The sequence below is a fragment of the Apodemus sylvaticus genome, chromosome 22, assembly GCF_947179515.1.
Source record: "Apodemus sylvaticus chromosome 22, mApoSyl1.1, whole genome shotgun sequence".
Classification (NCBI taxonomy): Eukaryota; Metazoa; Chordata; class Mammalia; order Rodentia; family Muridae; genus Apodemus; species Apodemus sylvaticus.
This window is the reverse complement of record NC_067493.1, coordinates 4,005,035-4,017,610: the sequence shown is the minus strand read 5'-3', so window position 1 is coordinate 4,017,610 and position 12,576 is coordinate 4,005,035. Positions and strand designations below refer to the sequence as shown.

At 38.6% G+C, this 12,576-nt stretch overlaps 1 pseudogene; it reads right to left on the bottom strand.

Annotated features, from left to right (window-relative positions):
- The window catches only part of LOC127673218 (zinc finger protein 208-like), a 109,839-nt pseudogene that overhangs the window by 69,490 nt on the left and 27,773 nt on the right, over window positions 1-12,576 (bottom strand).

Below are 12,576 nucleotides of genomic sequence, written 5' to 3'. Positions count from 1 at the left end.
TCAAGAAATTTTCAAGTTGGGGGATGAAATTGATGAAATAGAAAGAGAACAATTCAAAGAATTAATGAAACATGGAGTTGGTCTTTTGATCCTTTTATTAGACAAGATAAACAAACCCCTATTAAAAGATAAAGAATATACAAATTAATGAATCTAAAATGAAATGGGGGATTAAATAACAGGTAATGAAGAAATCCAGAGAGTAGTAAAGACATCGTTTAAAAAGGGTGCATTCCACCAACTTGGAAATTCTAAAAGAAATAGCTAACTTCCTCAATAGATTCCACATCCCAAAATTAAACTAGAGAAAAACAACTTAAACTGACATAAACATGAAAGAAAACCAAATACATTAAAATTATGTCACCAATATGAGCCCACGTCTATGAGTTTTAGGGTAGAGTCCTACCAGAATTTCAAAGAGGATTTAACAAGAATTCAGTTTATTCAACAATATAGAAACAAAATAAATGTTAGTCAATTTATTTTCTTTACCCCTGATTACTCATATATCCAGTCAGGAAAGACTGAGCAATTAAAGAGAATTACAGACCAATTATCCCTAAAACCACAGATTCAAAAATACTTAAAGATAAAACAAATAAAATAAAATATAAAACACATCAAAAGATCATCCACCATTAACAATGAGGAAGGCTTCATTCTAGAAACAGTGATGGTTCAACAAAATGGGATTAAAGTGTAAGAAAAACCAAGAATTGATCATCTCATGAGGTAGTATAAACTTCTCTGACAATATTCAACACCACTTTATGATAAAATTCTCAGAGTTCTGGTGCTTACTGGGGCTGGAACATGGCTCCTTCTATTCCATTATCAGCAGCTTTCAATATTTCAAATATATCACTGCCTAATCTTGGCTTTCCTGGAACTTGCTTAGAGATCTACCTTGATCTCAAAGATCTGCATGACTCTGTCTTGTGAATGGTGGGTTGAAAGCATGTAGCACCATGACATGAACTAAGCCTTTCTGCTTATATTTTACATTCAGAACGCAGAATCCAAATCTATCCCTTGGCAATTTGACACATACTTGTATGTTCATATGTCTACATCAAAACAATAACCAGGTAATGATAATTTCTAACATGATACAGTTCACTTTCATACAACTGCAAATCCATATGTTTAGCTGAATGTAATCTTGTCCTAATGTAACCATTCCTTTAATACCATTGAATATCCTTGATCACAACATTAAACTTCATTCAACTTCCTGATGATGCCTTATATTTTGAACCTTTCATTTTTTAATTTTCCTTTCTTAGTTTCTGTGCTTGTTAAAAACTTTCAGGCCAAATTCTATGCGGGGATTTTCATGACTTACTTTGTCAATACAATTAATGTAAACATCTTTACCTTAACCTCAAGGAAACTCTTCAGACGAGGGGAGCAAACTTCTTTGCAAAAGAATAAAAAAATAATCTCCAGAGTGGAAATAATCCCAAGCACCCATGTCTATCATATCCTACTATGATACCCTCCTAATTCCCATTCAATTCACGATCATATTCATTATGTTTCTCTCCAGCACACAGAATTTGGAGACTTGTCTCTAGTGAAAACACTTTACCACATTGATTACATTAATAAGTTTTCTGTCCGGTGTGTGTTCTTTTATGATACTGGAGATGACTGGGTCTGGTAAAGGCTTTACCACATTGATTACATTCATAAGGTTTCTCTCCAGTATGTGTTCTTTTATGATATTGGAGAGTACTGTGCTGTGCAAAGGCTTTACCACATTGATTACATTCATAAGGTTTCTCTCCAGTGTGTGTTCTTTTATGATACTGGAGATGACTGCGCTGTGCAAAGGCTTTACCACATTGATTACATTCATAAGGTTTCTCTCCAGTATGTGTTCTTTTATGATTTTGGAGATGACTGTGATATGCAAAGTCTTTACCACATTGATTACATTCATAAGGTTTCTCTCCAGTGTGTGTTACTTTATGATATCGGAAAGTACTGTGACATGCAAAGGCTTTCCCACATTGATTGCATACATAAGGTTTCTCTCCAGTATGTGTTCTTTTATGATATTGAAAATCACTGCGCTGTGCAAAGGCTTTACCAAATTGATCGAATTCATAATGTTTCTCTCCTGTATGTGTCATTTTATGTCTTTGGAGATGACTGGATCTTGTAAAGGCTTTACCACATTGATTACATTCATAAGGTTTCTCTCCAGTATGTGTTGTTTTATGATAGTGGAGATTACTGCATCTTGTAAAGGCTTTACACTCATAGGGTTTCTCTCCACTATGACTTCTTACATGCCTGCAATGATAATTAGCACATGTGAAATCATTACCACATTCATTACTCTGATCAATCATGCAATCAATATGAATTATGTTTACAATTTGTCTAATGGTAAAGAAGCATCAGATCTTAAGGTTTCAGCTCTTTATATGTTCATGTTGTTCTCTCTCATTATGAGTTGTTCAAGACACCTGTGATGGTTATTACATGGCTCATATTTATTTATAACACCCTCTTTTTATATGATGTATTTTAGCTATCTGAATAAAGTTAGACTCTGATCTGTATAACACTGATTGTATTCATATTTTTCCTCTAGTGTGAATTACAACACATGCGACTGGGAACCAGGACACACAGAAGAACTTCCAAATTCCTAGTACCCATAAAGATTTTTTACACTATGAGTTTTGGGATATTCCCCATAAAGCTAAAATACCAACTAATTGCAAATGTCTTTCATATTCCTAATTTCTTTCAAAGGCAGAATACTACATATCTTCTTGTTTTAGAACAAAAATTTTATGTTTCTTCTTTACATATCCCTATGCTCACATGATTATTATCCATTGTGACATATGATATACCTAACAAAAGAATGATAAATGAAAGGTTTACGCATTACATTCACACTGTTTGAATTTTTGTTTCTCATAACATGTGCAATATGGACTAATGTTTCTCCACAACAATATTCTTGATTCTCATAAAATTCCCTCTCACCAAGCTGAACCATATTAATACAAGAATACGAGTATCACCAAATTTTCTGTGGATGATTTTCTTATTAAAATGTTTTGGATATAAATTTATCACTATTCAATATGCAGTTTCTAAATACTATGAGACACTACCGATTGGCAGGTCCACAGCATAGCTCTAAAGAAGCTACTCATCAAATGGATACCCAAATCAGGTATCAGACCTTGAGGTACATGGTTTTGTAAGAATATTATAATCATAGCTACAGTTAAAGGACTGTTATTTTACACTCTTGTTTTTTGCTGGAGATTCCATAAGATATTAAAATTTCCTCAGAGACAAATTGGTATCAGCTTGCACATGAAAATTACCTTTCATGTCTTCTAATACTTTGAAAATGTTCTTCAAGATGTTGGTCTTCCCAATTGTAGCCTAAAATACAGTACCAGAAATTAATGATATACTAGTGGAAATTAGGAAATAATCAAGGTACTGTGAATTTTCACTGCACCATGAAAGTTACAGTGAAAATTTAGTGAAACTGAATTATTCAGATCAATCTTCACTATTCATAGTTAAAATTTTAGATCATCAATAACCAATAAACATTTGTTTCCTTTAGAAAAAATAACACTCTTACCTATAGCGTTGAGGTACAGGTAGGTTTCCAACATCACATCTTTGTAGAGATTCTTCTGGGAAGGATCCAGTAAATTCCACTCTTCCTCAGTGAAGTTCACATGCACATCATCCAAAGTCACTGCATCCTAAATGTCCCATACATGTGTAAAACACAAAGCATGATACTAACATCAATGTAAAGAAAACACATGTTTCCTCAAAAACATATTCATATAATTTTGGCAATCCACTTATATTTTGACTCAGAATTTACCATCACTATATCATTTTAGAAGGAGTTTGAATTATAAAATTCATGTATCTTGCTTTTGAACAATTTGAATAACATACAGCCCTGACAGGGGAATGCCAATTGAGAGAGAAATGCACAGGAAACATCCACAATACTGATCAGACATCTGAAAAATTGTATGAACAATTACTAACTACAAGTCTGATGGGTAAACTGTGTGTATTTGCACATGTCCTTAGTCATAGAGGTACAGGCAGGTGTATGTCATACAGATGGATGCTGGCATGGCCTATGTAATATGTTCTATGAGACCAAAAGTTATATATTAAGACCCTTAATCCCTACAAAAATCAACCAAGGAAACAAAAATGATAGAGAACTCAGAGTTCTTTACTAAAAGTTCCCACCAAGAACTATACATTCACTTCAGATCCGTACTCATCTTGTACAATCATGAAGTTCAACAGTTTAAACTATAGCATTAATAAAATTTTATTAAAAGGCAATTCATGCTTAAACAGTTACAAATGAACAGATGAAACTATAATAATATAAATGTTGATCATAAATAAGCAATCTAAGGCAGGAGAAAGAGCTCAGCAGTGGAAAGCTCTAGCTGGCCTTCCACATTGTGTTTGTCAATTTCTCAGATACACATGGGGACTAGCAACTACTAATTACTTCAACATCAAGAATTCTGAGACCATCTTATGACAAGTGTAAAGAAGAAACATATGATATACATATTCCTATACATAGGCAAAATATTATTTATTCAAACATTTCAGAACAGTCACAAGTGTGCAGAAGAACATCACACACCTGGAATCCAAGGACCCTGAAGGCCCAGGTAGTATTGACGTAATGAACATATATCAACTTGAGAAATAGAATATAACCTATCTATTTGGCCAAATTTCAAAGTGAAGCATGAGGATTAAAAGTTGCACAAAAGCATATTCTCATTGTGCAAAACCATGTCAGGTGGCTTATGTGGTTCCTATATCGACTATCAGGACAGTAAGAATTTCACAGAATGATTTTGTCTTGAAAAACAAAAACAAAGAAATAATATTTAAAAAATATTAAACCATTGGGCTTGCAAAATAGCTTAGCATTAAATGCAAATGAGTTTAAAGCATTTTATGTGATTTATGGACAGAGTACAAATGTTGACTGTATGGGAGCATGAGAGGAAACCTGAAGGATCAGTTTCAACTACAGCACAGTACACACACAGAATAAAATGTGTCCTATCTAAAATAAAACCAGGGGCACACCTGGAGCACAGAATGATTGAATGCCCAATGAAAACTCGCCCAACTGTAGACACACCTTATGGGCAATCTCCAATCCTTAACATTATGGATACAATGTTATGCTCACAGACAGGAGACTTTCATAAGTGTCCAATGAGAGGCTTCACGCAGAAGCTGACTGAAACAGATGCAGAGAACCACAGTGAAACAGGGGATAGACCTTGGAGATTCTTAAGGGAGATTTGGGGAAATATTGAATGCCCTGAAGATGGTAGGAACTCCACAGGTAGTCTAGCAGACTCAATGAACCTTTAACCTTGGGGATACTGAGAGACTGAGCCATCAACCAAATAGCATACACAGGCTGGACTAAGGCCCCTGGCACATAAGTAGCAGAAGTTCAGGTTAGTGTTCATGAGGGTCATCCAACAACCTGAACAGGGGCTATCCCTAAAGCTGCTGCCTTTCTTTGGTATCTGTTCCTTTAACTCTACTCCAAAGTCTGGACTCAGTGGGAGAGGAGGCACTTATCCCAACAGAAACTTGAAGCCCCACCCAGGGGACCCAATCAACTCCATTCTGACCCTGGATGCTATAGGCTCATGTTTATCCTGTGATGAAATTGCACTCAATATACAGTGATCCTAATAGTCTGCTGGAGCTCCTACATGGTTCAAATGTCTTATGTGTCTTCTTACACTCAATGCAATATCTTGAACTTCAAATCTTTTAAAATCTCAAAGTAAGTCATATCTTTCTGACATACAATGATACAGAATACTCCTTCCTTTTCCAGTAGAAAGGAATATATACTCCCTTTTCAATCACATGCCATTCCTGCCAGGAGATAAAGTAGGCATTCCGTGGATCTACCACACTATTCATTATCCCACATGCAATTTACACAGCTGTCCCTAACACTGTTCAAACACCAGAGATAGCTTACCCTCTCTCCTGTCTAATTCTTTGGGTGGACTGCTAAGATTATATCTGACTGCCTGCAACTTCTCCCAGCTTTCAACATTCTCAAGCATTCCCTCTTGAACATACCCGCCAAAAAGGTCAGTAAAAGAGGCAAAACGCAGCCAACATTCTCTGAAAATACAAACAGCAAACAGTAATGCAGGAATAAAATTACCACCCAAATAAGGCGAACCCAGAGACCAGAATCTCGACCTATTATCACCACAAACCCAGATGTGTAGACAACAGAATAGGATTATAATGATCAGCCAGGGAAATATGTCACCAAGAAATTCAAAGTGTCCTGTCACAGCAGGTCCTCAAAAATTAAAACATGCAAGAGATATGATACAAAAGAGGTTGTTTTGTGGAAAGGACAGGAGTGAGAACCTACAAACTGGAATTCCTATATGGAGCAAAGAGAACATGATGAGAGTAGAGAAAGACTATAGAAGGGGCGTGTGTAGAGAAGAGAAACAGGGAAGAAATAAGGAGAGCAGCTGAAGCTAGTGCTCCATGTACCTAAAGCACACCTGACAACAGCAGCAGTTGATGGAGGAAGGTAATGATTTAAGCAGGAGCTAAGTCCCTGAGAGTAGGCCATTGAAATTGCCTGCACGTTGACTACTACAGAGGCAAGGTTCACATACCAAACAGGAAAGGAGGATTAAATGAATAAATGGACTTATTGATCAAAAGATATTTGTAGTATAAATTTTTCCTGACACTAAATAAACAGGACCACTGCAACATATCAAAAGCAAATACTAGAAATGACTGTAATAGAAGATGGATATTATCTCAAAGACAAGGAAGTAGTTTTAATGAAATCCTAAATGAATAATTTCTAAACTAAAACTATGATTCCTATTAAGGTATAAGAAGCATCCAAAATACGAAATAGATTGGAATAAAAAAAAGTCCCCTTGCCACACAATATTCAAAACACTGTACATCTAAAGAAATATGAATAGTGCAAAAAAGAAGAAAATAATAAAGTAAAGAAAACAGAAACCAGTCACATGTAATATAAAGCTATTAGATTCATATCAGCCCTCTCAATAAATAGTGTAAAACAAAAATATATTTTTGAAAACATGCTGCAGAATTAAAAACAAAAAGCAGACATGCTATTTCTAAAATCAACTCAGTGGTCCAAATGATTTAGAAAGATTCAGCCATGATAGGGAAGATATTCAGAGGTCAGTGCCTGATTTAGCAAGTAAGAAACACCACTAGAAACCTCACACATAGTCACATCTAGCTGATGTTTCCCTGATCTAACTCCTGATTGGTGCCTCCACACCAGCACTCACTGCTGAACCACCTGTTCCTTCCCATTGTGGGCAGATATCCTGTGCTTACCATGTCTCAAATTCAGAGCTTCCCTGAGGTCCCCTCACAGCAAGTATGGAATAGCAGATTTCAGAGCAGGAAATAGTGAACTATTCTGGCCTGTGCAGCCACAGTGAACTTGCAGAGAGTTACCCAGAACTACTCAGCTGCCTGCTTCTCTCCTTGTAAGCAATGACCCTGCACTTACCAGGACCTAAATTCAAACCTTGCCTGAGCTTCCCTCACAGCACTTGCCTTCCTCTTCCTGTAATCAAGGTGAATTGCTTGCATAGCCCATTCCTCAGGTGCAGTGGGGGAGTCAATCTGAACTACAAGGGGATGGGTTCCCAGGCTATTAACTTTAATGGATGACTTTCGGAAACAAGTGTTTTGTATTCTGGCTTCATGCTGGTCTCAGGGAAATTGCTGCTCCTTTTCCCCAGAAGATAAGTTCTTGGTTTTGAAGTTTCCCTTGGCAGACAGCCATTATTTGAAGAAGAGGACAACTGTCTCTGGGACATTATACTAAACCTTCTTTCTTCATACACAGAAAAATTCACTCTCTCTATGAGATATGTTGATCTAGAGAACCTTTGCAAACACAATTGTGTTTTTTCCCCACCTTGCCATTGAGAAAGATTTGCTGAATAATAATAGTACTCCACAGTGTTTGTCGTCTGTTTCCTGGTTTTCTCCTAGAGTTGTTTCATGCCTATCTTCTCGTGGAAGGGGATTGTATGAAGTCGCAAAGCAACAAGTGTGTTTCCTAAAATCCTTCATTAATGTTAAAAGCCTGGGAATCCTTCCACTGATGGGTCAGCTTTATGTCAACCATACAAGTCAAGTAACAGGTTATTCACCTTGATTTTAGGAAGAAGAAGGGGAAGTGCTGTGAGGAATTCTTAAGCAAGTTATGAAGTCAGGTCATGATGAGTGCAGGATCACTGCCCACAAAGGGGAGGAGAAAGCAGCTGAACAGCCTCAGTTGCAATGGTGTGTCCTCATCCAGTGCTGGGTGGGAGTGCAGATGGATGAGGTTCTTGGAGGACAGGCACAAATGCTATGGGAGTGCAAAACTGACCTGAGATATGTGAAAGGTCTGGCAAGGAATGGAAGCACAGTCTTGACTTGAGGGGTTTTGTTAATGTTGATGCATTTTAAATCCATTCTGCATCCCATTTTGTGAGTAGCATTGACAGATGTGAAGAATTTAGCACATCTACATACACTCAATTGTCTTTTTGGAAATATCATTTTCTAGGAAGCAGCATTATCAAAGCACCTGGCGCCCATTATATCTCCCAGAATTTTTGAGTCAAGGACCTCATTCAGAACTACACACCAATGGCAGACTCTGAGAAAAATTAACTACAAGCCTATATCAGTAGTTTTACCAATCCCTTCCATACATTCATTATAATAGCATGTTCACATATCTACATGTTTATTTTATTCTGTTCTTTTAATTATTTAATCTTTATTAATTAAACTTATGTAGTTATCGCCCTCCTCATTTGCCCCATGACTCTTCTTCTTCACATACCTCCTCTCCCATCTCCAAGAGGATATCCACACCTCACAACTCTCAGACCTTCCCAATTCCTGGGTCCTACCAATTCTCAGGGGGTCAATGTTTCTTCTCCCACTTAGGTCAAACCAGGCCGTCCTATACCAGATATGTGAGGGCCTCATGTCAGCTGGTTTATGTTGCCTGGTTAGTGGCACAGTGTGATCTTGGTTGTCTGTGGTAGTTGAGATTGTTGGTCTTCCTATGGGTCACCCTATTCATCAGCCTATTCCAGCTATTCCATAATTCAACCACTGGGGTCCACAGCTTCTGCACATCGTTGGATATAATATTTTTGTACTTTAGAGCAGAAAAAGAAATTTTCTGCCTCAGACTATGGCCAATATATTGAACAATAGGTGAAAAACAGGCAGTGCACTGTCATATATGTGGTCCTACTGGAAATAAGAAATTGTGATCTGATTTCATCTTTGTAGATTAGTTTGGTTGTTTTTTTGATTTGATACGTGGTTTCTATTTGTAGCTATATCTGTTCTGTTACTCACTTTCTATACAAGGTCATAGATACAACTCTCTTATCAAATTTTCTTGGAAGATACCAGGGGAGAAATATCCACAAAAGCAATATGACGAATAAATTTGTAATAAGGATTTGAGAATTTTATTTCTTCCAGAGGAAACAACGCAAGTAAAGGGGTAAAGATTTTATGAAGAATGTACAGAAGATTGTCAGATATGATACTTCTAGTCATCAATAGAGGAGCCAGTAAGAGTGATTTCAAAACTAGATACATGCACTGTGATCCAGTAATTGATCGGTTTGTGTCAACATTTGATAGAGTTCCTGAATCATTTATTCAAAAATATGATTTCTCCCTGATCTTTTGGATAGAATTTCTGTCAGGTCTTATTAAAATGATGTAGATCTTGGGTACAAAGATGCATCCAAGCATCCCTGCACTGGATGCCAAGATTGAGAAGGTCTCCACAGCAACCATGACCTTGCGCTTGGTGCTATGGTAGACATGGAGGAAGGTGACCCAGACACTGCAGAACACTAGCAGGCTGAAGGTCAAGTACTTGGCTTCGTTGAATGTGTCAGGAAGATTCCTTGCAAAGAAAGCAACAGTGAAGCTTCCAAGGGCCAGGCAGGCCAAGTATCCCAGGACACAGTAGAATGCATAGCTGAGCACTTGTTGCACACAATGATGATGTGGCCATACTCAGAATGTTCATCAATATCAACAAAGGGAAGGAGAAACTGCTAGCCATATTGCACATAGTTTACATTGGAATAGGAAACATATGGGGATAATGTAGTTGGGTGTCCCAGATACAAGGATGTGTCTCAATCTTCTTCAGGGTGTCTGTGACTTTGAAAGTCAGAATCACAGTGATTATTTTGGCCAGAACTGTGGAAACAACCACAGTGAACACAATTCCAAATGTGATTTGCTGCAAGATACAGTTCGCTCTGTTAGGATGGCCAATGAAGAAAAACGAGAACAGAAAAGAGAACATAAGCGACACGAGTAATAGGTAGCTGAGGATTCTGTTATTGGCCTTCACAATAGGAGTGTCATGGTGCTTCACAAAGACACAGAGTACCACAGCTGTGAATGCAGAGAAACAGAAGGCTATTAAGGCAAGAGCCATACCGAAGTGGTCTTCATAGCTTGGAAACATCACACCTTTGTGAATGCATTTGTTGTGTTCTGTGTTGGCATACTGGTATTTTGTCCTATCACAATGTCCCACTGTCCCATCACAGTGCCCCCACTGTCCCATCACAATGCCCCACTGTCTCATCAAATGTCCCACTCTCTGATCATAGTGCCCCACTGTCCCATCACAATTCGCCACTGTCCCATCACTGTGTCACACTGTCCCATCACAGTGCCACACTATCCCATCAAAATGCCCCACTCTCCCATCACAATGACCCACTGTCTCATAACAGTTCCCCATTGTCCCATCACAATACCCCATTGTCCCATCACAGTGCCCCATTGATCCATCACAGTGACCCACTGTTCCATCACAATGCCCCATTATCCCATCACAATGCCCCATTTTCCCATCACCATGAAACATTGTCACATCACAATGCTCCACTGTCCCATCACAATGACCCACTGTCCCATCACAGTGCCCCACTGTCCATCACACTGCCCCACTGTCCATCACAGTGCCTCACTGTCCCATCACAGTGCCCCGCTGTCCATCACAGTGCCCCACTGTCCATCACAGTGCCCCACTGTCCCAACACAATGCCCCACTGTACATCACAGTGCCTCACTGTCCATCACAATGCCCCAATGTCCCAACACAATGCCCCACTGTCCATCACAGTGCCCCACTGTCCATCACAGTGCCAGTTTACATACAACAAACGAAGCATCCCACACAGAAATGAGGGTTTCAGTTAGGGGATTAGAGGGTAATGGTTAGGATCAGGATAGGGGTTGTAAGGGTTAGGAAATTGAGGGGTTAAAATAGCATTAGAAATGTAGGATAAGTCCCAGGATTAAACTCAGGTTTAAGGTTAAGCTGACCACCATTATTTTTGATGGTCCCACTGAATCAATAGTATTCCTATTATACAAAGAAAATATGCCAGGGTTAGGGTTAGTCTTTTCATAAGGAATTAATTCATTACTAATACAATGTTCTCCCTACATGTATTCCTGCAGTCCAGAATAGTGTACCAGATCCCAGATCCAATTACATATAATTATGAGCCACCATGTGGTTGCCTAGAATTGAACTCATGGACTGAGTAAGAATAGCCAGAGCGCTTATCCTCTGAGACATCTCCCCAGGCCTGACCCTGCCTTCTTAATGTATATTATAAAAGGAAAATATAGTTTGGACACAGGTGTATAGACACCACCCATGCTTCTACAAGAAAGCAACTAGTCCAGATGTTTTGAACAGAATTACAATCAGCCATGATACTGAAGTTATTCATAGGTCATGGCCTCAACTTCCAAGTAAGAAGCACCAGTAGAAATCTCACACGAAGTCACATCTGGTTGATGCTTCCAATCCAACCCCACAGTGGACCTACCACTCCAGCACACATTGCTCAGCTGCATGTTCCTCCCCATTGGTCAGTGTCCCATGCTCAGGTAGCTCTCTCATCCAGCCCAGGCCCACTGGCTTATGAATATTGTCACCCTCAGTGGAAGACCCTTCCCACTTCAATCATCCACACTATCTCACACAGACATTGCAACCAGCCATTCTGATGAGGGCACACCCTCCACTGAGGCTCCTTAAGATGACTGTAGCTCTGAAATAATGAAATGCTGGCAGATTTACCTGTCTCTTGAGTATGTCTCTTTGTGGATTGAGAAGAGCATCTCTTACTGCCCACCTCCTCTCCTAGCTTTCAACATTAACCAGCAATCTCTCTTGAACATAACAAAAATGTCAGTAAAAGAAGCCACACTCAGCCAACACAATGAAAATCTAGACAGAAAACTGTAACACAGGAATAAACACCCTCACAAACAAGACAAACTGAGAAACCTTACCTAGACCAATAATGACTACAAATGATGCTGCCCAGACAAGAGCATGGAAAGATAAGCAATACCAGGCAGGAGTATAAGTCACTATCC